Raw genomic sequence first — 23,903 nt, 5'->3', positions numbered from 1 at the left:
TGGAAAGCCTGTTACTTACCTGAAGATGAGTCATGGTATATCAAAGAGCAAGACTAACTCAAGTTTTTCAAAGGATTCTCTGTGAGATTCTCTTGGTTTTTGAGATCCTTCTTGACTGTAGGTAAAAAGAGATTTATAACTACAAGAGATAATCAGGAAATCAATTCAGTTTTATATGCTCCTGAAAGCCCAAGTGTTTCTTTTGTGGATTTCAATGAAGTTCTGTCATTATGAATAAGAGATGCTAGGTGATTTCAGTCAGGAATGTACCTCAATTTGAGTTGTTGTGATGAAGAAGAGAATTGAAAAGAAGACAAATTGCTACATTTTAACTCATAGGAGAATTTGAGAATTATTTTAAAAACTATTTTTAAAGGAAATATTTAATAGATTATCATTTTTGATCTCTTGACTTCAGAAAACAATATAGAATAAATATTTACTAATCAATTTAGAAAAAAATATGAAAAATATATTATTTTCATGAAAAATAAAATAAGTTGAAACAAAGGAAATAAATATTGATGTGTGTTCACAGCTTTGCTTAATCATTTCAGATCTGTTATATGGTGAGATAGTCGTTGGTGGCATTCAAAACAAATCTTCAAGACACACCTAACACTCTTTATTAAAAAGAATGAGATGAAGATAATAACTAAGAAAGTTATTTTCATTTAAATTTCCATGGAACAAACAGATGAAAAAAAGATTGGCTTATTGTGGGAGAAAAAGCTATAAATTTCCATGGTTGCTGGCTTGTAGATTTTTAAGGAACTGTGCAAATTGTTAAAGGAACAGAAGCTACTGACTGTTGACAGCATCCTTTTTAATGGCAGCTAAATTCCATTAGGATGGGTTATGTGCTTTGATCCTTGCTTCTTATAAACAGCATGGTATTTAAGTTCCCAATACATGGTATTAGTCCCAGACTTTCAGATGGGAGTGACATCCATTCAAAATCAAATCTGTGCTTGCCTGTGATCTGCCCCTTTGAAATGGCTGTCATTTTAACTTCTTTCTTAGTAAAGAAGTAGAATAAAAGCAAGTAATATCCAGGTGCTTTGTTACACTTGTATCTGAACATTTCCTCTTTTTGTATTTTCCCAAGATGTGAGGGAGGATTTATCTACAGCAAAATATGTCAGGTGATCATAGGGAAAATGCTGGAACTTCCAAGACTGTTCTATAGAGCTGGATCTATTGGGTTCTTGGGGTTATTTTAAGCAAAGAACTGTTTATTTTAAGCAATTAAGACATTGGGTAACTTGTTTCCTAGATAACAAAACAAAGTAAAAATGGCGCACTGCATTCAGAAGTTTAGCTCCTGAAGCACATGTAGGCATTTTGAGTGTAACCAAGGTTGGAAAAAAAATACCTGAGACCAGAGTTTTTGTATGATGTCAGGTAACAATTATTCAGGAGAACAATTTCCACAGTGTCCTAAATTCCCCTAATCAAATGGATGAAAATACTTAAACCTTTTATCTGAACACAGATTTTAAATAGGCACAGGATCATTTCCAAACTAAGAAAGACCTACAGACCAACAGTAAGATTCACATACTGTCAGAGAAGAAGTCTATATTGTCAGCAGAGGTCCGCAGATTATCCTGCTCAAGGTACTTCAGTAACCTTACTGGTTCTGGTTGGTATACCTATACATATATATATATATATATGCATATATATATATTTAAATCTCTACTAAAAAGTCTTTTGACAATGTTTCAAACAAATAATTCAGACAATTCATCCCTTAAAGATGTTCCTTTTCAAAAATAAGAAACACAACAACTACAGAATATAACTTGAGAGCTTGCTCAAGTAAAAGAATAAATTTTAAGGAAAGAGGTGTTATCTTCTCATACTCATCTTTCAAAACAAAATTTAAAAAAACCCTACCTTATCACAAAGCAAATAATTATGCACTTAAAAAAACCCCAAACATCTGGAGGAACTTTACCTCAGTAGTAATAGGTAGCAAATAAGTAGTAGCATTTCATAAGTAGTAGCATTTTCTTCCTCAATGTATTTAAACAGAATTTGGCACAGTAATATACGATCAGCAACACTCTTGCTTCACATACAGTACTTCAATTATTTACTTGGAGATGTTTTGCTTTTCTTTTTCATTAAATATACTGTTAAAACAACAGAAAAATATATATCTGACTAGTGAGCAGCAAATGAAATCTGTGAAAACTTTTTTCAATCTGCACGTAAAGTTGGCAACACATCATGATTTAAAAAATACTTTTAGTTGGTTTGTTTTAAATTATAACTTGACATATATTTTTTCTGCGAATTAAATACCAATTTAATACTGGGTGATATTTTATTAACATGCAAAAGAATGCTTACTATTTAAATTGTAGGACTTTTATAACCTACAGATATTATGTGTTGTCTGCTTAGTCACCAAAACATAAAAGGAGGAGAAAAAAGACATACTATTCAGACTGTGTGTCCATCTCAACCACACGCTGTCTCTAAGTACTGAATATTAGATAGCATACAGCATACTATCCAAAACAGTACTAGTCTGTCTGATTTTATTCTTATATCCTTTAATTTCTAAGGAATTATTTCTAATTTCATACTGTCTGTCTTCTGTGGCTTGTCCCAGTAATAACACATTATTTCTTTTCATGGTCTGTGTACTAAAAGATAGAAGGTTGCTAACTGTTCAGCCTGCTAAATAATACAAGCCAGATTCTAAAAAAGAAAGCTAAATTAAGTTCCAGAGCTTTGAGAATTAAACCACCTTCAAAAATTGCACGTCAGTGCCTTTCTCCATCATGCAGTGCAATACAGACAAGCAGTTCTAATCCGCTGTTGCCCAGATAAATTCTAGAACCTGAGTCACTATCTGCTTATCAAGACTGCAGTGATATATTCAAGTTAATAATCAATGCCAAGTAGAGTACACAGACTTGTATCATCTCGAATAATGCAATGGCATCTCTTTACATTATTGCACTGTCATGTGACTGGAATGCTGCTATTGGACGAGAAGGGAAAAGGTTTGGCTCCTATGATATTATGTAGGGAAAACACAGCCTCAGATCTCTTTTGTAAAGAGACCCTGTGAGCTGACTTTCTAGCAGGAAACGACCTCAGTTATCCAATAAGAAATGGTGGAGTGGAAATGTGCCCTCATAAGAGTCCACCCATCACTGAGCTGCAAAATATATTTTTTTTCCTAATTCAGGAAATCTTATTCAGGGTTGAATAAGGTACATACAATTCTACTTATGCAAGTTCACATGCACAAGATAGTGCTTACATATTCAGGTATCTCAGGATTTTGACAAGTTTATAAATGTAATGTTCTAAGTAGATTCTGTGGTGACAACAGATTGCAGACTTCTGAGCCGCTAGCTGACTGCTCACTAGATTGCTCAGTTTGTATTTCAGATCTCAGCTGAGTTATATAGAAGCCTCATTAGCTCTTTGGATTTCATCCTTAGCTACTAAAAAGAAACTCTTTGAGGAACAGCTTTTTTACTACCAGACTACCAGTGTAAATGGCATTCCTACTTTCAGAGCATTAAACTAGTCTAGCGCCTTAAATTATGACTGAGATTTTTTTGTAGTGTTAATCATTAGCTGAAAGATTCTGCCTCCCTCTTGACTATACAGGGAGTGTAACTTTCTACTCTAAAGTTTGATTCCTAATTTAGGAGAGTCTAAAGACAAGTGGCATGTTTCTGGTTTTCTTTCTGGTGATGCGTTAGCAGTTAAAATGATTTACACTCTTTGGAGGTTACAAAAAAAAAAAAAAAATGCTGTTTTGGAACCACCAAAAGCCTAATTTCCCTTGCCTCTATCCATGTTTCATATCAGATAGTCTTATATTGAGTTGGAGTCTAGAGCTTCAACAAAGAAGTTGCATTTGAGGACAAATAGAATATTGCTATTGTATCTTATATGCAGCATTTGCAAAACTGTTCAATCCTGGCATTATTTATGTCTGATGTCTCTTTTATACCTATAAAACTGAACAGATTTCATAAGGAACAGAATATATTTTGTAACTAATCTCTCAAATATTTCTGTGCCCATTCTTGAGGAAATGAATTATAAAACAAGAGGTTGTTATAAACATGGCATCATTACCATATATTTTCCTTTTACAGGGGAACAGATTATGCCTTTTGCATTGGGAGAGACATTTTGGTGTCAATAAAATCCCATCTTCTTTTCTCCCGTATGATGTTACAGACTTAAAATCTCAAGAAGAAGGTGTGGAAAAAAAATAAAACTGCAGACTTCTTTCAAGAAAACCTGAGTTAGAAATTGAGAATAAATTTGAGAAAGTTTCTCTGTAAAAGAGTGTTATTCTGTGTTAACTTTAAACATAAGTGTTCAATATTGATATTTATAAGTTGCTTACTACTTGAAATATTCATTAGAAATGAGGACAAGCATACACATACTCTAGATAGTATAATCAATTTTTAGATCATTCAATGGAAATAAGAGGTGATAAAGAGCCCCAGGATAATTCCTGAAATTCCTGAAGTTCCACAGTTTCTCTATGGGTTTAACAGGTACTACAGGGGGAAAAAAAGTATTTGTTCTGTCTTATCATGGTAAATATGTATATACTCATTATTCTTAATGGAAAAGGCAAAAGGTGTAGGTAAATTATGTCACTTTTTTCAGATAAAAAGCACGGTCTATGTAATGTAACTGTGAGTTTGGATGTAGGCTTCAACAAAGCTTTGAGTTATTTGGAGTTAGAGTTTTGTTTCAATTAACTTCATGATGAAACCTGCATTTCTGACACTAATACTGCTGAAACTACTACTAATAATAATTAAAAATGAAACACCATTAGAAGAGCATGCTTGCGAAAGACAGTGTGTTGCTGTTGTCCCTAGGGATGGCGAGAAATGACACAAGTCCAGGATGGGGTTCAAAGGCCAGAAATGGCTATATTTAATTATATAATTCAGCTTATATAGCTTTGTTTGCAAGGGTAGCATAAAACCATTGGATGCTTGACCATCCGCCTCCCAGAGGGATTGGCTGAGCAGCATAACATCCATTTCCACAGTATTTTTTGCAGTGAACCAAAACAAGTCCAAGCAGGTGTGAGATAGTTTGTTTACAGAACTGTCTTCCACTGTTTCTCAGCTAAAGCATGAGAAGGGAAAACTTCACAAAATGCTTCAGCAGCTGGAAAATTCCTCTGCTCCTGCTCTTTAGCATGCACAACAGTGATGAGTAACTGAACGAACACCAGTGAAGGAGGAGAAACTGTTGCTTGTGTAAATGCTGCAAGACTGGTCCTGTGAAATTGTCCCCAAATTTCTTAGCTCTTGGGATAAATTTTCCACTCTGATTTTTATTTCTTTTTTAAGGAAGAAAAGTGAAGAAGCAAAATTCTTTTATATTTGACATTTACATGGATCTTGAAGTCTTGAAATTTTGTGACAGTCGTAATTCTATTCTAGGGTATTCCCAGGTTGCTCTCTATGCATATACTTAATATTGGTTTCAGGACTGGAACTGGATTTAGAAACAAGGAGTTCCTTTGAAGATGTTTCTCTCTAGAGTGGGATGCAGTTCATAGTCAGGTCTTATTTCTGTGGACATTTTTGAAGAATTTGATAACGTTTTGCAGCAGGATGTTGTCTAGCTACAGATCAACACTGTTGATCATGAACTATTATTCCTACCAAGGTTTAGGGAGATGTTTGACATCCTTTTCAAAATACCTAATTCTCAATGAATTCAATAGAAATTAAATGTCCTGGAAATTCTATAAGTACCTACAGACATCTGGCTGTATAATTAAATATTTATATATTTTGTAGAACTGTGACAAATGGGATAAATGGCAACCAGTCACAGTAAATGGATGTGAGGTTTGAAGAAGAACATATAGTTTAGAAATTCCCATTAATTAAAATTTAAAAGATCATTTATTTTTGGCCTAGATACTAAAAGTGTTGTAAGAGATGGAAACTTCTATTAGTAGACACTGCAAGGTGTGTAGCAGGGCTATGTAAGTATATAGATGTGTACCTTCACAACATGCACCTAAATCTTTGTCTGAATCACTTTTTTTCCAGAAGGTATCTATAAAGTCCATAAATAGAGATCATTTGTTGCTGAGCTGTACAGATCTGTTGTTCTGATAGGTGTCTAAACATAGTCAGATATAATTTCTCTCTAGGTACCCATCTATTCCTAAAATTTATGTACTAATCTGGTGACCTCTGTACCACCTAAGGCATTAAATACCAGGATCATTCCTGGCCTCCAGATATAGATTGACTTTCAAGTAGGGCTAATTCCTTCTAGACTGTATCTACATGCAACACATAGGACATGTTCCAGCTCTTTTTTGTATCCCCGTGTCTCTAAAAGTTAATCAAAATTTAGGTATTTCTGGGGTTTATGCTGTTTAGTTTATTTCTATTTGCCATTCCTGAGTTAAAGTGAGCTGTGTCATAGCTCACCAGAGTAATTTCTGTGGTATACATCAAAAGCAAACTCAGACCAGCATTACAGGAAAATTCCAAATGAGTAAATGTGGTAAAGGAACAATTAGCTATATGCCCAGATTAATAACAACTTTCTGAAAGGTTGACCTTCTCTAAGGTCTCTGGGCCTTGGAAGAGAGATGTCTGTTATTTAAATCTGAGCTTTCACCCTAGATTTCATTTATAATCAAAACCAAAACCGTGAGTTTCAAAGACACAGCATATCTTAATTTAATGCCAATGTCTGAAACAGAATCCAATTTTTTGCCTGTAGAAAGGTCCATTCCCCTCCTTTTCTAATTAGGAAAGGAACTTATGGAGAGAAATTCAGTCAAGTATATCTGTATGGTAGGTCTCTAAGGCTGAATGAGAATTCTACACTGACTTTTTCCTCTTAAATGTAGACATTCACATTCTTTTTCAAGCAACAGGTAGTCTGCAGGTTTCTCATGTGAACTCATTTGAAACATCATATTGCCATAATACAATTCATTTCACGTTTGTTCCTCTTGACAACTTAAAACTCCCTCATCCCTTAAAATATGATTCCTTATTATAAAATTTTGATTGAAGTCTAAACAAGTTGGAAATAGATTGCTCTTTTTGTGGTCTCATCTCTGTCTCAATCTCAGTAGAACAATAAGAGTATATTTTAACATCTTAAATGGCGTGCAAAATAACAGAGACATATAGAATAGCTGAAGCTGTAAGGGATCCTTGAGATCATTTAGGCCAAACTTCCCTGCACAAGGACGTTGCTCAGGAGTGTGTCCAGTCAGACTATTTTGAAAATCTCCACAGATGGAAACTCCACAATGCTCTGCCCAACCTGTTCCACTTTTCAATGACCTTTATAGTAAAAAAAAAAAAAAAAAAGAAAAAAGGTAAACATTTTCTTTTTCACAGTAGTCTCTGAGTACTGTAAATTGTTTCACATTTTTATTTCTATGTCTAGAAAATAAATAAATGCATATCTAAGATAACAAAATAGAGCCAAAATAAATAAATTAATGTAGCCAAAGGAATAAACTGAAATTCTCCTGATTTCATATTGCAGTGTGAAAAATGAAATGTTTAATATAGTTTTTGATAATTGTTGTTGAAAGGCTGATTAATTTGTGTCTTTGAAAACTCATTCAGATTGAAAATTCTAATCAATATTAAAAATATAAAAAGCAGACTGCGTCAAAACTTGAGCATCAAATACAGTCAGTTAAAACTAACAGAGGGGAAAAAATTCAACAGACAAAAAATTTCCATTAGAATAACCAGTGAAATTTGTTCCTATATGGACCATTAAAAGCCCTGCTTAGATGAAAGCATTGTAGTTCAATAAATTAGTTGAATTTATTGGCTTAGTTTTGTAGTTTGAATTCAAAGACGTACAGAGCAACAGATAACATGGGCAACAGAATGAGATGTAAGAATAGCTGGGGATTTGAAAGAAAGACAGCAAGGTAATAGTTTAATAACTCATGTGTAGTAAGTATATATCAGAAAAGGAGACTTGAAAATTGAATTTACTGTACCTGTTTTCTTTGTGCACTTATGGTGTAAGAAGCATAATTCTGAAAGCTCTTTCTTTGGAAAAAGCCTTCAGTCTTTTAACTGAAGTGTAAATCAGATAAAAGGTACCATTAGATTTTTATACCTTTATGGAAAATAAGTCTTCTTCATCTTCTTGATGCCAGAATGAAATACATATATATGTAAAAATTAAATCCCTTAGTGTGACTCTCAAAATACACACTCTTTTGAAAATCAAAGTTTTGATCAAAATAGTAAAGAAAAACAACTACACAAACTATATACTTGGAACTTTAAGAAATTATTTATTAAGCAGCACACAAACATTTTCCTAGTGGAAAGAAAAATTTACTTAGGGAGAATTAGTTATGTGAATATTGACTAGAGCTTTGGAATTATGAGAAGGGTTTTGACAAAATACCAGAGAATTAATCATTAGTCACACTTTTATCTTGGGATTTACGATATAATTTTCTTTAATTACTTCTGATATTTCAGTATCATGCTAAGAGCTAAAAGAGACAAAGAATTGGAGGGTACATGCTCTTTTCAGACTTGCTCTCAAATGAAAAATAATGTCTATTAGAACTCATAAACAAAAGTTGATATTCTTGGCATTTCTACACAAAAGAGATCAAGGATTGAGCTGGCATAGAAAAGCCTTGCAAAAGTGGCCCTGCCAGTTTAGCATTAAAAGACTTTGTGAAATGGCTTGCATTGTTACAGTTCAGTGAACCACAAGTCATGTATGAATAATGTGAACAGGATTCTGGCTTAGTTTCATCTCAAAATTTGTAGGATACTCTCATGCATAACTGACATTTCTCAAAAGGTAATGTTACAGAAGACAGTAGGGTTGTTCCGTTGTATAGCAAGATTTATCAAGCACACTCTTCACCAATACTTGCCTGTTAAATTTTTTACATTAGAAAACTGTTATATAATGTGGTTTCCTTTAAGGAAAAGGTTTAATTCAATGAACTTCGTAAGACAGAAAGGAGATTTCATTTTTCAGTTTTTACCCAGTCTGGAAAAATGGCATGTTTTATAATATGAATTAGCGATCATTATGGTCATTTCATGTAAAATACTTGTGGATCATTTCTTTGTTTGCTTGCTCAATTCCCGTATAGAGTACTCCTTTTGTAATCTGAGGGGAAAAAAAGAATAGACAATTTTAATTTGTACATGGATAAGAAAATTCCTTTTCAGTTCCAATCTGTTAACCATAGTCAAATGAGTAAATGTAGAAAAAAAATTAAATTTTGGTGCAAAACCAAACTTCATTTTCTCTTAATTTACATGTTTTCAGATTTATATGTAATGGTGTAAAAATATTGCTGCTTTTAATTTATCAAAAATTGCCAGTGTTCTTGAAATTCATATTGCTAGTTTGAGAAGAAATGACCATCAATAAAGGCTTGAAAAAAAGACAGTTTTTTGACAGGAACTGTGGAAAGATAAAGAGTTCTTCATAGACAAACAAAAATTATATGCACAACAAGCAATAATTCCATGACTAGTAAAGTAAGGACAGAGAAAGATGAAGTGGGAAGATCCGCAGCATAATGGTTATGTGAAGTTTCTAATAACATTTTGAATGAACTTTAAGGAACAGTGTATGTTTCCTGTTTCTTTTTATATACACCACAATGGTACAAATTCATTTGGGAATCTCAGTAAGAAAAGTAGAGACATGCAAGGGTAGTTAATGATTTATGATGTAAAACCCAGAACTGGTAGGAAAATAACATATATATCTTCTGATGCTCCTGTTGCATATGACAAGCCCCTGCTTGCTGACCATGGCATGGTGTGAAGTTCAAATTCTCACTATTCTTCACATTCCTAGAATATTCTTGCAAGTGAACAGTTATCAGTCTTTTACCTGTTTGATACCAACCTTTCTAGGTGACACACTCAGATTCAGTAAGAATAATACACTCATACCCATCTCCATAGAAATGAGCACTTAGAAGTGGCTCCCAGGTCCAGAAGAACTCCACAAAAATGATCAGAGGGTGGGAGCACCTCTCCTGTATTGACAGGTTGAGCAAGTTGGGGCTGTTCAGCCTGGAGAAGGCTCCAGGGAAATCTTATAGCGCCTTCCAGTACTTAAAAAAGGGCTTATGAGAAAGATGGACAGAAACTTTATAGCGGGGCCTGTTGTGATATGACAAGGGGTAATGATTTTAACCTAAAAGAGGGTCAGTTTAGATTAGATATAAGAAAAAAGTTTTCATAATGGGGATGATGGAAGACCAGAACAGGATGCATGGAGAAGTGGTGGATTCCACATGCCTGGGAACACACAGGGTCAGGTTGGATGGGGCTCTGAGCAACCTCATCTAGTTGAAGATATCTCTGCTCATTTAATGGTTGTTGGACCTTTAAAAGTCCCTTCTGACCAGAACTATTGTATTATTCTATGAAATAGAGGTGATACTGTTAAAGACAGCCACGGTACACACATGGGTTAAACAGCAGACACTCCTGGTAACATACAGGTCTCTACAAATAAAACCTCTGGTTAAACTCTGCCTAAATTCTGCTTGAAATTATTGTCTCATCATTATGATCTGCTGCACTGGCTCACTACAAGGTCAGATCACATTTTACTAAGCAAAGAGATAACCCTCTGAATGCTGCACACATGAATAATGATATCAAAATAATTTTCACCTTCACTTAGCCAAAGTTATTCAGGACCGAGGGTGAGGTACCATTCTGTCTTCAGGTCTTGGTAGCTTGGGTCTTCCAGTTATCTCAGGAGTTCAGAAAATTCTTTAATGAGGCTAGCTGTTTCTCAGAAGATTTGGGAAGAAAAGCTGTAGAAGAAATGTTATTGTATGTATTATTCAAGCATAAATTATAGGTCTCATCTGGGTAAAATTCTGTGGGGTTATAGCACAGGTCAGACAAGATGATCCGATGATCCATTCTGGCCTTGCTTTTCTGAGTTTCTGAATAATGTACAATGAATTTTATATATTCAAGTCAAGCTGCGTGGCCAGCAAACTAAAGCTATTTACTACTTCTTGTCTAGATTTATGATGGAAGGGAAAGGATCAGACAGAACTCATTAAAAATAAATTTCTCAATCTCCTTAACACCTACATTCCTTTTCTTTGTTTTCTTTCCGTGTCATGGTAAAAAACTATGGAATCATTCTTTGGCCTAAATCAATAGGCTCTGAATTTTTTTAACACTTTATTGTTTCTAACTTCTCTTGTAGTGATTTTATATGGCTTATCACATCTTTGTCTGCCACTCCTCCATATTCTTGTCTCTTCTTAGCACCTCTGGAGTTGAAATATTTGTTAATATTCTGAAATGATCCCACTTATGCGGAAATATTGACTATTTATGAAACCGACTCAATTTTTTTTGTAGTCCCACTGACTTCTCTGACTAAAATTGCAAGTTTTCATAAATATTTCCTTTCTGTTCTTTAGCAAATAACTATGATTGTTTTTTCTAAAGTGCAATATTTTTTTAATGATAACTTTTTAGAAATTTATATATAATTGAGAGCAATACATTTGCAGTGGGTACACAAAAATATTCATAAGGGTCAAAAATTGAAACAGTAACTCAGGTACAACTTGTACGGCTAGCCTACAACTTGTATGGCTAGCATGAGGACCTCTAACTGGATAAATACACTTAGACTGTCTCCAGTGGTAGAAGTCCCTATCTTGGCAAATATTCACTAAGATCTCATTTATTTTAAATCTTTGGTGGAAATAGTATAAGTAACAAGTAAAAACTATGTTTTCTGTAATAAATATTGGTTTTCATTGTGGATACTTTTGTCATCCGTGTCTGTGGAAACCTTTTTCAAGATGGTGGCTCATTAACACTATAATTTGCAGTAATAACAAAGTATCAGTCATCTTCCACTCTTGAATTGGAGAGAGTCAAAAGCAATGACCCAGGCATTAGTGTCAAAGGGCTAGCTCCCAGATCAGTCCTGGGCAGGCTCTTTAGTTCTGCAGTGACTGGCACAGTAGCCAGTGACAAAGATTGCATTTTAACTAAGCTGGATAGAGGATGGTCCTGCCAACACCAAGGTTGTGGATTCAATCCATATATGGGCCATTCCCTTAGGAGTTAGATTGGATGATGCTTGTGGGTCTCTTCAACTCAGAGTATTCTGTGATTCTGTGAGTAAGCTTAGCGATTAATACCCAGGAAGCTGACTTTTTTAACAGTGCAATTATTTTGGTTAATTTCCATAAAAATTCTTTTCTTCCAATGTTCTCCTTTCAGGTTATCCTTGATGTAGCAGTGCAACGCTATTCAATGACTGCATTGTGATCTGGGAGTAAAAGCACAAACTTTCCACCCATGTCAAGCAGCAGGATTACAGATGGGACAGAATTGTAAGGGTTTCCAAGAAGTTTGAATCAGAGGACTAAAAGACAGTAAAAGATATGGTGCAATTGTGCCAGGAAGCAAAGTAATGATACTCAGTGAATAACAGTGTACTGAGAGAGTGTTTGTAGTCACATAATGTTATCAGATCAATATAGTCACCCATACATAGTCTCATTAGAGATACCATAGGTGTACCACCTGACATCCAAATGATTGTCTAGAGAACATACACAGTGTGGACTCATACTCTTTCCCATGCAGGATTCTCTTGGTGAACCTGTACAACATTACATACCCATGCTCAATATAGTTCAATATAACTAAATTAAACCCTCACTGTGAAGGTCTCACACAAATATCACCATGACTGGCTAGGTTGTTAAGAGCTTCCTTTATAGCCAGAAGAAGCTCTAGGGCAAGATTCATCTAGTCTGTTTTACACAAGTATTTTATGGTGGAATAAGTGGTGACCTAAAAGTGCCAATTTTCCTACACTGATTTTCCTGTGATTGAGTTGTACATGTAAACAGATTTCTATACCTGTTCAGAAGAATTGCAACCCAAGATGCTGAAAGTTCCTCCCTAAAAAACTATAGTGCTCTGCCATCCCAACTACTTATCTATACTTACGTGACAAAACATCACCAATCAAGCACGTACAGAATTCAAAATTCATTTTTGGGGCAGAATCAGTTTTATCGAACCCCTAATTCCTCCACTCTGTGAAAAAAGGATTATGGGAACTGGGTCAGAATTGGTCCCTCATTTTTAGCAATTAATATGAAATTTGCCTGTGAGATACAATATAATTAGACAATTTATGTACTAAAATAACACTCTGTAAATTAGATCCATTTCTTTATCAAGAGGATTTTTATTCCTAACTTCCTAAAAGCTTTACTCATCTTTGCCCTATAACTCAATTACTTACATCCACTTGTGAAGCTCTTGACCTTAAGGGAATAGACTAAGCCACTCCCTTGAGATCTTTTTCTAGCAGTTTAAGTAATGAGGAGTCAGCAAGTGTAATCATGAAAGGAAAATTATTTTCATCAAGAAAATGTATGTTTATGCTTGTCAAAATGATGACTGTAAGAAGTATGGAGATACGCAAAAAGATGATCATAATTAAAACCTAAGACTGGAATTTTTTTCTCTAAAAGCACACAAATTCTGTCATCAGAAAGCTCATACCGATCTACAAAATTTAATTTAATACACTTTTCTTGTTTCTAGGTAACCATCATTTGAATCTTTTGGCCTTCTTCAGAGTTCCCCAAGGAAATCAGCTAATTAGCTTACTGAGCCACCATTAACAAGTATTCTGAGAAGTCATGGGCATTTGGCTGGAGGTGGGGAGAGGAAACGCTAGAAAAAAGCCAAGTATGACACCAGATTTTTAAAGATGACAAATAAATAATTCCAGAATTCCTACCAAAAAATCACTGATCATTATTGCCTCAGGGAGAAAAAAACACATAGATCATGAAATAAATACTAACAGGAAAGAAAAATCCTTGAAGACTTGATACTGTTTAAACACAAGCTTTAATTAGTATGCCTTTGTAAATAGAACTGATCATCCAGATTTTTGTGCTTTAGAGACTGATAGGAAAGTTTTCACTGATACAAACAAGAGAGGAGAATGCACAACACCTTACCTGTTTCCAAATGCAGACTTTAACTCCACTGGAAGACATTTATAATTCTTATTCAAAAGCAAGGGCAGCTCTTGCCTTAGGGGTGCTAGGATCCATTCCCACCAGAATTTTGTAGCTCTCAGTACAAATCTTTGTGAGCTTTTCTTCCCTCCAGTGCCAAGCGCAGACAGTGCACATGAAAGCACAAAGCCAAACACTGTCACACACGAGACAGACATGAGCACAGGGATGGGAAGGATGCTACACCTTCGCCTGTACAGAATGTGGGATCTCCACAAGCTGTAAAGCATTGCAGTTTTTATTGCTGTAAGGAAAAGGAGATCAAGACAGGATGTTGTCTGTTTAGTCAGTGACTAAATCAGTAGCAGAGAAATGTTAAAAATCAGAACAGATATCGTGCTTACTCCAAAGTTATGCAGACCAGTTAGCCCATGTTATATTACAGTAGCTAATGCAATAAGCACTGTGGTGTGTTGTTCCTTGATCTGGGTGTAGAAATATAAATGTAAGTGACAAAAGTAGACTACAGTTACTCGTTTTTTAAAACAAGTAGATTTCTAATTTGGTTTGATTTTCCCCCTGATAATATGTGACAAAAAAGGCAAGATTATTCAAGTTACATTTAATGTTTAAAAAAAAAAATTGCTTGAATAATTTAAAATGTATGGTGTGGGGAAACTCCCTTTTTTGGGCAAATTTTGATGATAGCCAAAATTTGGCCTGGTTTGGAAGAGACCTTACTGGTCATCAAAGAGTAAGAATTAGTTTTAATATAATCGAAAAGCTGAAGACTCCCAATAGCTTTCTGTCCTTACACTATGAAAAATAAATTGTAGAATTTTTCCTTTTTCCTTTAGCATGTGGCTGTTCCCAAGAGTATTTACACATTTAAGTGACTGGAATATCTCTCTTGAGAGCATAGGCTAAGGGATGTGGGCCTGTTCAACCTAGAAAGAGACAAGGGGACCTCATCAATGTCTATAAACATCTGAAAGGAGGGTGTCCAGAGGATGGAGCCAGTATCTTGGTGGTTCTGCCAAGCAATAGGACAATAGGCAGAAAGTGGTGCAGAAATTCCCACATGAATATGAGGAAGAACTTCTTTATTGTGCAGGTGACCACACACTGGAACAGATTTTCCAGAGAGGTTGTGGAGTCTCCCTCACTGCAGAGATTCAAGAACCATCTGGATGCAATCCTGTGCCATGTGCTCTAGGATGACCCTGCTTGAACAGAGAGGTTGGACCAGATGACTCCCTGTGGTCCCTTCTAACCTTTCACATTCTGTGATTCTGTGATTATCTTACAGACCATAGATTTGGTATCAATACTGATCAGCACTCTAGTAAAAGAGCAGATCCAGGATACTGCAATATGAATCTTTTTGTGATGGGAAGCACACAGCGAAGAAGTAAAAATTATCCTTAGGTTAAGAAACTAAACAGAAAAATCAAAATTAATTCACTATTTAGGCTGTTTTGTTTTATGCATTATGAACAATAGTAACAGAGATGCACAAAAATATTTACGCTTATAGGCTTAGATGCATTTCCAGACATGTTGGCTTGCTCCATGATCTTGCTACAGCAGAGAACATCGTGAAGACTAGGAGAGGCTACACTAACGGTTTAAAAGGTTTTACTGCATTTCTACAGGTCACAGATAAGTTTGCTCTATTACCAGTAATATAAAATCCATCAGCTAAGTATCGTTCACTAGAAAAACATGAACTTGAGCCAAAGCCAGATGAAAATGCCTGTTGCCTTCTATGGGTTTAGATCAAGCACTTTATGTTTAATATCTTTTTTTTCCTTCTAATCCGATGTTGAATTCCTGGTTTGTATGAAGGCCACAGATTAAAATCATATTGCTTTTTCACAATCTCTTAAAAGGAGTTTTAGAAAATACATGCATCAATATCATTTATCTCCTTCAAATTTATTTATTTTTTGAATGACAGTTTGGGAAGTTAGCATCTTAAAGTCAAATTCCGTAAAAATATTCTGTATTTCCATACTCTTTAGTAGAATTACCCCACAAAAGCAGTGGCTGGAAGAGCAGATCTTATAGTCTTATGTCTGAAGATAAGCCTGCTTTGAACTGCATATGCACTCCTGATGCTTGAATTATAAGGTTGTTATTAAAGCTCAGAAGCAGGACTAGCCGGATGCACGAAGAGGCTTAAACAGCACATTTTATGGGTAGCAGTACAATCCCTACGTACAGAGCAAACAGAATTATAATTGGAGCAACCCAAAATCTGTTCCTCTTTCTACAGGAAGTGAAAAATTCATTATGTCAAACCTCAAGGTCGTTGTATTGTGTAACACACCATAACGTCACAGTGCTCCAGAATGATAAAATGACAGCTACCAGCTAAATATTTACAGTCATTTGCCAAAGAATCCTGTTCATCTTCATTCATATCCCTGTTTATGGGTTTTTGCCAGCCTAGTCCTGAAGTATTGCTACCTTTGACTCAAACAATTTGTTCATCATTGTCTACTCACTTTTCTCCTGTGTATTTTGTAGATACAGTTTCAAATTATGTCCTCCCAACAGATCAGCTTCTTGCTTTTCCTGTCATATCCATCTGAAAATACTAGGTTTCATACCAGGGAATCAACATAATTACGGAGGGAAGGATAAATGCCTTATCTGGATTTTATGAAAACAATATTTTATTAATTCATACTTTGGAACTTAATTGATTAATGTTTAATTTTAATATCTAAAACTCTGAATGGAAATCAAAAATAAAAATAATAGAAAAAATCCACAAAAATATGTAACTGCTACAGAAAATTCAACAATATTTACTTACCTCTAAACATTAAATTCCTCATCCATGGATGTATCAACTCCCCATGTTTCTTTGGTAGCACCTCATGGAATAAGGGAAGCTGAGTAAGTCAGCACTTCAGGAATTCAAGCCACATTATCACCAGAACTGAGTAGGCTTTAAACAGCTCACTGAGAGTCAAAGACAATCTTTCATCACTGATTGAGGTGTTCTTAAAGATAAGAGAATTTCTTTAAAATAGAGATATAAACAAATAATCAAATCCCCTTTAAAATCTCAAAATGTCTAATTTAATATCTCAAAACATTTTAGAAATAGAAATATGAATGAAGAGTTTGTAGTATACAAAAAACCACATAGCAATATAATATTGACATTGAATTGAGGTATTCTGACAACTAAACAGGTATAAAGGCAAAAAGAGGACAAAGAACTTTGGAAAAACAGAAAACAATAAAAAAGGGAAAACAAAAGTTTTCTCCAGGTTCAGTTACCTTAGGTGTTCTAATAACCCAGTGGATCTCTTAGATTTTTAAGGAAGTTCTCTAGTGAAGCTATGGATGAAAGTAATTAATTCCTTTCATAATGTATTTCTATTCTATTTGTCTTTTTGTATTAGTCCTGAAGTTTTATATAACTGACTATGCTGGGTTTGTCCAGAGTAGAGTTAAATTTCTTCACAGTATCTGGTATGGGGCTGTGTTTTGAATTTGTGCTGGAAACAGAGTTGATAATATGGAGATGTTTTTGTTATTGCTGAGCAGTGCTGACACAACATCAAGACATTTTCTGCCGCTGATACCACCCCATCAGAAAGGAGTAGGGGAGTGCATAAGATGTTGGGTGAGGGCACAGCCAGGACAGCTGACCCCAACTGACCAAAGGGATATCCCAGATCATATGGTGTCATGCTGAGCATATAAAGCTGGGAGAAGAAGGAAGGTGAGAACATTCAGTGTGATGGTGTTTGTTTTCCCAAGTCACTGTTACACGTGGCAGAGCCTGCTTTCCGGAACTTGGCTGCCTGTGGGAAGTGGTGAATGAATTCCTCATCTTGCTTTGCTTGCATGTGTAGCTTTTGCTTTACCTTTTAACTGTCTTTATGTCAACCCATGTGTTTTCTCACTTTTACCCTTTCAATTCTCTCCCCTATCCCACTGGGAGAGAGTGTGCAAGCAGCTGTGTGGGGCTTAGCTACCGTCTGTGGTTAAGCCACAACACTTCCAGAGAGTATTATAAAGTAAGAGGAAGGCAAGAGAAAGACGAGAAAGAGGGTTGATTTTTTTTACTTCTGGAAATCCAAACTTCATAAGAAATTACTTACATGCTTACTTAGTAAAAGCAAGAGATCTCTGTGCTGTGTTCAAAACAGTCTTTGTCTTTTTCTACACAGAACTCTTTTCTGTGGTCATTTACATTAAAAGTTAGCCAAAGCTAATGGGTATCATGTGGCACAGGTTTCAGTCAGAAATACTAAGATATGAAATCAGATCTTTCATCTGGCATGTAATTTCTACTATCTCAGTTTCACTACAGGAAGAAGATCCCAACAACTACGTGAAACTGTAATATCTGACAGCAATGGGGTTTTGTTTCAGGTATTTTTATGCCCCTCCTGTTTGTCAAGTGATGGGAAGGACATTTTCACTCCTTTTATGATACACACATTGACAATGAAACCCTTAGGCACCACTGCAATTGCCAGCTGGTTAGGGGACCACATCACTGGAGATGGACAAACAAGTAATTTACCTCCTTTGCCCATGCCAGAGCCCTAGAAGGTCAAGCCAGATGCTGCTACCAAAGATGTGGTAGGGAAACAGAAGGTGGCAGATGCTATGTGGTTTAGAGCATCATTTGTTGTCTTTATCCCTCCATGGCAATAGTGAGAAGAGTATGACAGCTTTTAGCACTCTTTGCTGTCCCTTATTCTTCTCTATTTTTTCTACATATTCCACCTTTTTCTTTTCCCCCTCCCTTTGCCATGGAAAGGACCATTTTAATTTTGGCTGGTCCTCAGCTTGGCAAGTCAGGGTGGCAAGATTTACTGTTTTGGTAAGAAACCGTGGAAAAATTTAATGCTTTGCATTACACCAATGAAAGTCTAAATTAGCTGAAAAGTAACATTCTAGGGTCCCTGGGACTGTTGAATTTTTGTTGAGCTCTTCATTTTTGGACAAAAGTTTTGTCGCAATGTTACTTATCTTCTTTCAATTAAGTCATGCTCATGGCACGATCCCCTTGTCCCTAAAGTTTAGCTTTTAGATTCTGCTAGTGAGCCTGAGGTGCTAACCCAAATCTTTCCTCTTGTTAGTGCCATGTGCTAGCAGGATTTAACTAAAGCTTTGGAAACACATACTGTGAAAATAGGCACAAAACAAGTGTACAATTATTTAGAGTTCAGTAATTTCTTTGACATAATCACTGTTGGTAAAAAAAAAAAGTAATCATCTCATGTGGTGTTTTGAAATATTCTGAGTTATCTTTTTACTCTAAGCTAACATAAAGCTGTTCCAGAGAACATAAGGAACTGATTCTTAAAAAAATATAGATTATTAAAAGATGATTAAAAAGACATAAGGTCTAAATTCTTTATAATATTGCAGATAAACCAGCAATATAGATCAAATTTCATACTCATTGTAGAAAAAAAAGTCATTTCAAACTCCTTGCTTGACACTAATTACCTGCTTGGGCTATCAGCGTTCAGCATGCAAACTCAATCAGAAAGGAAAACAAACTTGCTTGAGTGGATGCACAGTGCACATCGCTGTCTATGGCTGATGTCCCAGAAGACAAAGATGTACTGTTTCATTGCTTTATAGTATGATTCCTCCTGAATGTTTTATCAGCCACACATTGTCTTTTAGACATACAAATAAATAGTACTATGGAAAAGCTTTATCCTTCCTTTGTGTCACTACACAGACTTTGCCTTCCCTCAAAGCTTCATCTTATTTAGCTGAGAGGCATGCTTTTTGAGGGGTTTTTTGGTACCCTTTTCTTTCTGAATATAAAACATGCATTAAAACTGAGCTCGTATCTTAATTGGTTGAGTTACCCATCCCACCAGAACTGTAATTAATGCACAACTTCTCATCATTTCACTGGGGTACCATTTCATGATGCAGTGATCTATTTTGATACCATTCACTGCCCCGCCATCTCTAAAGCAGAGTTTGAAGTAGTGTGCTTAGAGTACTCTGCACATTGCTGTCTATGCATTAGAGAGAAGAAAGAGGCAGTAAAAAAAATTAGCCTCTTCCTTTCTCTGACCTTGAAATGTTCATAAAACTGTATGGTTTTTTATTATTGCTCTAATATTTATATATATTTTACATTATCTTTTCCACTACCATTGGGGGAAATTTTTCTGGGCCTGAAAGACAGACCTAATATCCTAGCACGGCAGAAAAATTGAAATGCAAGATTACTCACCACATATCTCTTCTCAGAGACTACTTTGATTATTCATCAATTCTCCTACTCCTCTTTAGAGTCCTGATATTTTTCCTCAGACTCCTGACCCTTTTCTCAGCTCACTGTGTTAAGAAAAGCTTATCATTTATTCACGCTTATTTCAGTATAATAAAACATTAATTATTGTATCCTAGGTACATTATGTAGGTTTCTCCATCTTTTTCTTCTATGCAATATTTGTCTTTACTCACCCCAACATGCAGCCCAAAATACTCTGATTCACATAGTGAGACAGAATTCCAACAAGAGGCTTAGATTCCAACTATTTGCTGAGATATGAAGACTAATACTTTTAACTGTCAGAAATGTCTGATTAATGGCTCATAATAATAGGATACGATAACTGCCTACTCTTTTATTGTATGCAAAACAGTCACCTGAGAACAGTATTACGTGAGAGCCACATGAAATGATTCTGCTCGTGATGCTCAGTGACAGCATCCCAGTTCAGGGATCTCACTAGCAATATCTGGCCAATCTGGATTTGGTGGGGGAGGGCAGGGAAAGACAAAAATAATGTTTTGTTTTACTGATACTCTTATTTAAAAATTTTAGTTTCTGTATAAAAGGAACCTATTTATACAAAAAAAAGATGTAAAGGGTTGAAGTAAGATGAGATGAAACCCAAAATTCCTGTTTATAAGAAACTTAATCTCCACTGGAAGATCCAGTCCACACAATTAATGGAGTGTAAGAAGTTTTATATCTCCTCCCAAATAGGCAACTGGTTAGATAAATTGCCCTGCAGACATCACTGTCTGTCCTGTTTAAAGAATTAGATAATTACCTTTCATACAGATATCTGTGTAAGACACCCAAATTTTGTTACGTAGTTCTGGAAAGTGATCCCTCTGTTAATCTTCAAGATTTTAAAGAGGAAAAAATGATATCTATTTTATATTGATGATTAATGAAAATTTCAGTTTAATTTGAAAGTCTTATCTACACTATATAATTAGTCATATGACATATAAGTCCCTGATAGGGTATATTTGGGGTAGGAAGAAAAAAAAGAAGACAAAAAAAAAAAAGGTGTTCCAATTTTTCAGAATTTCTCTAAATGCTTATACAAGCACACATATTTGTTCAGTTCTTTGGAACTGCCCCTTTTAATCTGCACTTAGGGTACTCAATAGCTCTGGTTTTTTGGTGTTTTTTTCCCAATCTCAAATACACATTTCATGAAAAGCCCCTCTGAGCTCGTAGAACTTACAGAGGAACAGGTTGTTTCCATGTACGAGGAAGCATCACAGAATTGTGTATTATTTTCTCAGTACTCCGTTCAAAATGTTTAGATAGGTAATATTCACAAAACCTGACACACACCAAATTATCAGCTTGAATTTATCCTCAGTTCTTTTTTATAGAATAGTATTTAAATGCAACACTGAATGGCAAGCAAATACCAACATATACGATATACACTTCAAGTATCAAATCACTTTGTATGAGTTAAAAACCAAAAGTAGATTTTAAAATGAGTTTAGGAAAATTGGAGCTGTTACAATTCTTCTATAATTAAGGACATGATTATAGGGCTTTATTCTTTTCATTGAGTTGTTATGTTTTTCTCAGACATTGCATTTTATTGTTACTGTAATAATATAAAAATGATAGGTTTATTTATTTGTCATATTGCCAGGCTGTTTTCAAATAATTATTTTTATAATAAATGTTGATTTCTTATTACGTTATATACATTTTAATGACACCATAAAGCTTCATTTTCATGGTATAATGAATTACAAATTGAGAAACATGTCATCATCCCATATTGTAAAAGTATTTGTTGATTTGCTATGTATCATTAAAAAATATAACTGTATTCATAGCTCTATGCACAAAGAATTTTGTTGTCAAAGCCACAAAATCCATTTGGGTATTTGGAATATGCTAAAGTTTTGAAAATTCCTACAAATCTGCCTAGATGAGCAAATTTCTTTTAATTTAAGAATATTTGTATGAAACAAACTGAAGTAACTATCATATTTTGGTGTGAAAGGAATCTTGAAACAAACAAAAAATGTATAAGAGAACACATAGACAAAATAACCATACTCTCAGTGCAAATGAGAATTTCGACATTAATTAAAATGGACACAGGGACCAGAACAATGTCTAGAAAATTATAGATGATAACAAGCTCATTATGAGTGTTGAAATGTTTCCATTTTCTGGATGTGCAGACTGTCTCTCAGCCCTGACCAAAACTGTGACAGAGTAAATTTTTTTCTACTCTCTTCTTCCTCCAAGGAAAGAAGTTATTTCTGTTCTAGCCTACCTCATGGTTGCTACTATTTCCTTATTAACTCCAGCATGCAGGTTTATGAAGAAAACCATACAGCCTGATCTCTTCTCATTCCTCCACTCTGTTTCTCTGTGTACTCAATATGAGTTAATGGGATGAATATAATAGATTTGAACTGACATATTCAGATCAAGAACTGTTGCCTTTTGGGATATTTAGTGAGTATTTTACTGTGTCTTTATTCCCAGTACATTTGTGCTGTCCAAGTGAAAAATTAATTTAAACTTGAGATCAGAACTTTAGACCCCTGAGGTATTGATGTACCCAGTTGCAGATTTTTTTTCCTGATTTTCACTGGAATAATTCCGAGGTTTATACCAATATCAACCTGGTACCAGACTTGGTCTTACTACTCCATGGACCAGTGATTAGACATAATCCCCTTTTTTCCTCTCCTTTTATGTTTAATTCCATAATATTCTAAACAGAGTAGGTGAAAATACCCCAGATTCACATCAAAACAATTGGTAGAATTTGACCCTATTTTCTGCATGTTGTTTAAGCACTTTCTTCTTAACATTAGTATTTCAAAGTCTGAGCAAACTTACTTCATGTCTTGAATATGACGTGAGCCTTCCCAACCCCTACTGGTAGGATACACATTTCTGTTTATAAAACAACTGTTATTAAATTGTCACTTGATGGACAGAAAATAACACTATTAGAAAAATATTTTCTATAGCTTTGCTTTGAAATCATCATAATGCTTGTCAATAAATAAATCTATTTTTATGACCTTTAACCAGTCATCTTCTATGCAGAAACTCCAATACTTTTATGTAATCATATGGTACCCTGTGAGGATTCATGATCAGAGAACTTCTCTTGCCTTTGAAGTCTTTCATGTTGATCTGACATTAGTCACTGATCACACATTAGTGTTGAGGGCTGCATCTGCATTTGCACTAGAAGTAATAACAAATTCTTATATTTACCTTTAAGGTTATCAGCTGTGCTACATTCTCATTCCTCAGGTTTGCTTATTTGTTAATAAAATATTTCCAGCTGCACCAAAAATACATTCTGAATAATCATTGGAAAGAGAACACCTTAAATTCCTAACAGCAGTTTTATTAGAGAAGGGCTATATATAGACTGGATCTCATCTCTTTAATGTCCTAAGTGCAGCTGTGATTCTTAGCTTCAGTGATAGACCTGCAAGCTTGCTGGATAAGAGAATTTGTCTCCTAACATTTTTTTTTTTTTTGCTTGTTCTGGGGTTTTGTTACCTATCAAGAAATAATAGG

General features: G+C 35.0%; 1 long non-coding RNA gene across 2 annotated transcripts in view; it reads right to left on the bottom strand.

Annotated features, from left to right (window-relative positions):
• The window catches only part of LOC104693138, a 45,013-nt gene that overhangs the window by 670 nt on the left and 20,440 nt on the right, over positions 1-23,903 (bottom strand). The window contains exons 6-13 of one of the 2 annotated variants that reach the window (XR_005604066.1): positions 20,307-20,410; positions 16,890-17,079; positions 14,066-14,369; positions 13,035-13,124; positions 10,707-10,852; positions 4,120-7,346; positions 1,964-2,141; positions 20-139 (exon numbers count right to left, since the gene is read on the bottom strand). This is a non-coding gene — a long non-coding RNA (uncharacterized LOC104693138). The remainder of the gene's footprint in view (positions 1-19; positions 140-1,963; positions 2,142-4,119; positions 7,347-10,706; positions 10,853-13,034; positions 13,125-14,065; positions 14,370-16,889; positions 17,080-20,306; positions 20,411-23,903) is intronic. The other variant, XR_005604067.1, reaches the window with a different exon arrangement.

This window comes from Corvus cornix, chromosome 1 (genome assembly GCF_000738735.6).
Source record: "Corvus cornix cornix isolate S_Up_H32 chromosome 1, ASM73873v5, whole genome shotgun sequence".
Classification (NCBI taxonomy): Eukaryota; Metazoa; Chordata; class Aves; order Passeriformes; family Corvidae; genus Corvus; species Corvus cornix.
The sequence above is the reverse complement of the archived record's forward strand: the minus strand, read 5'-3'. Positions and strand labels throughout refer to the sequence as shown.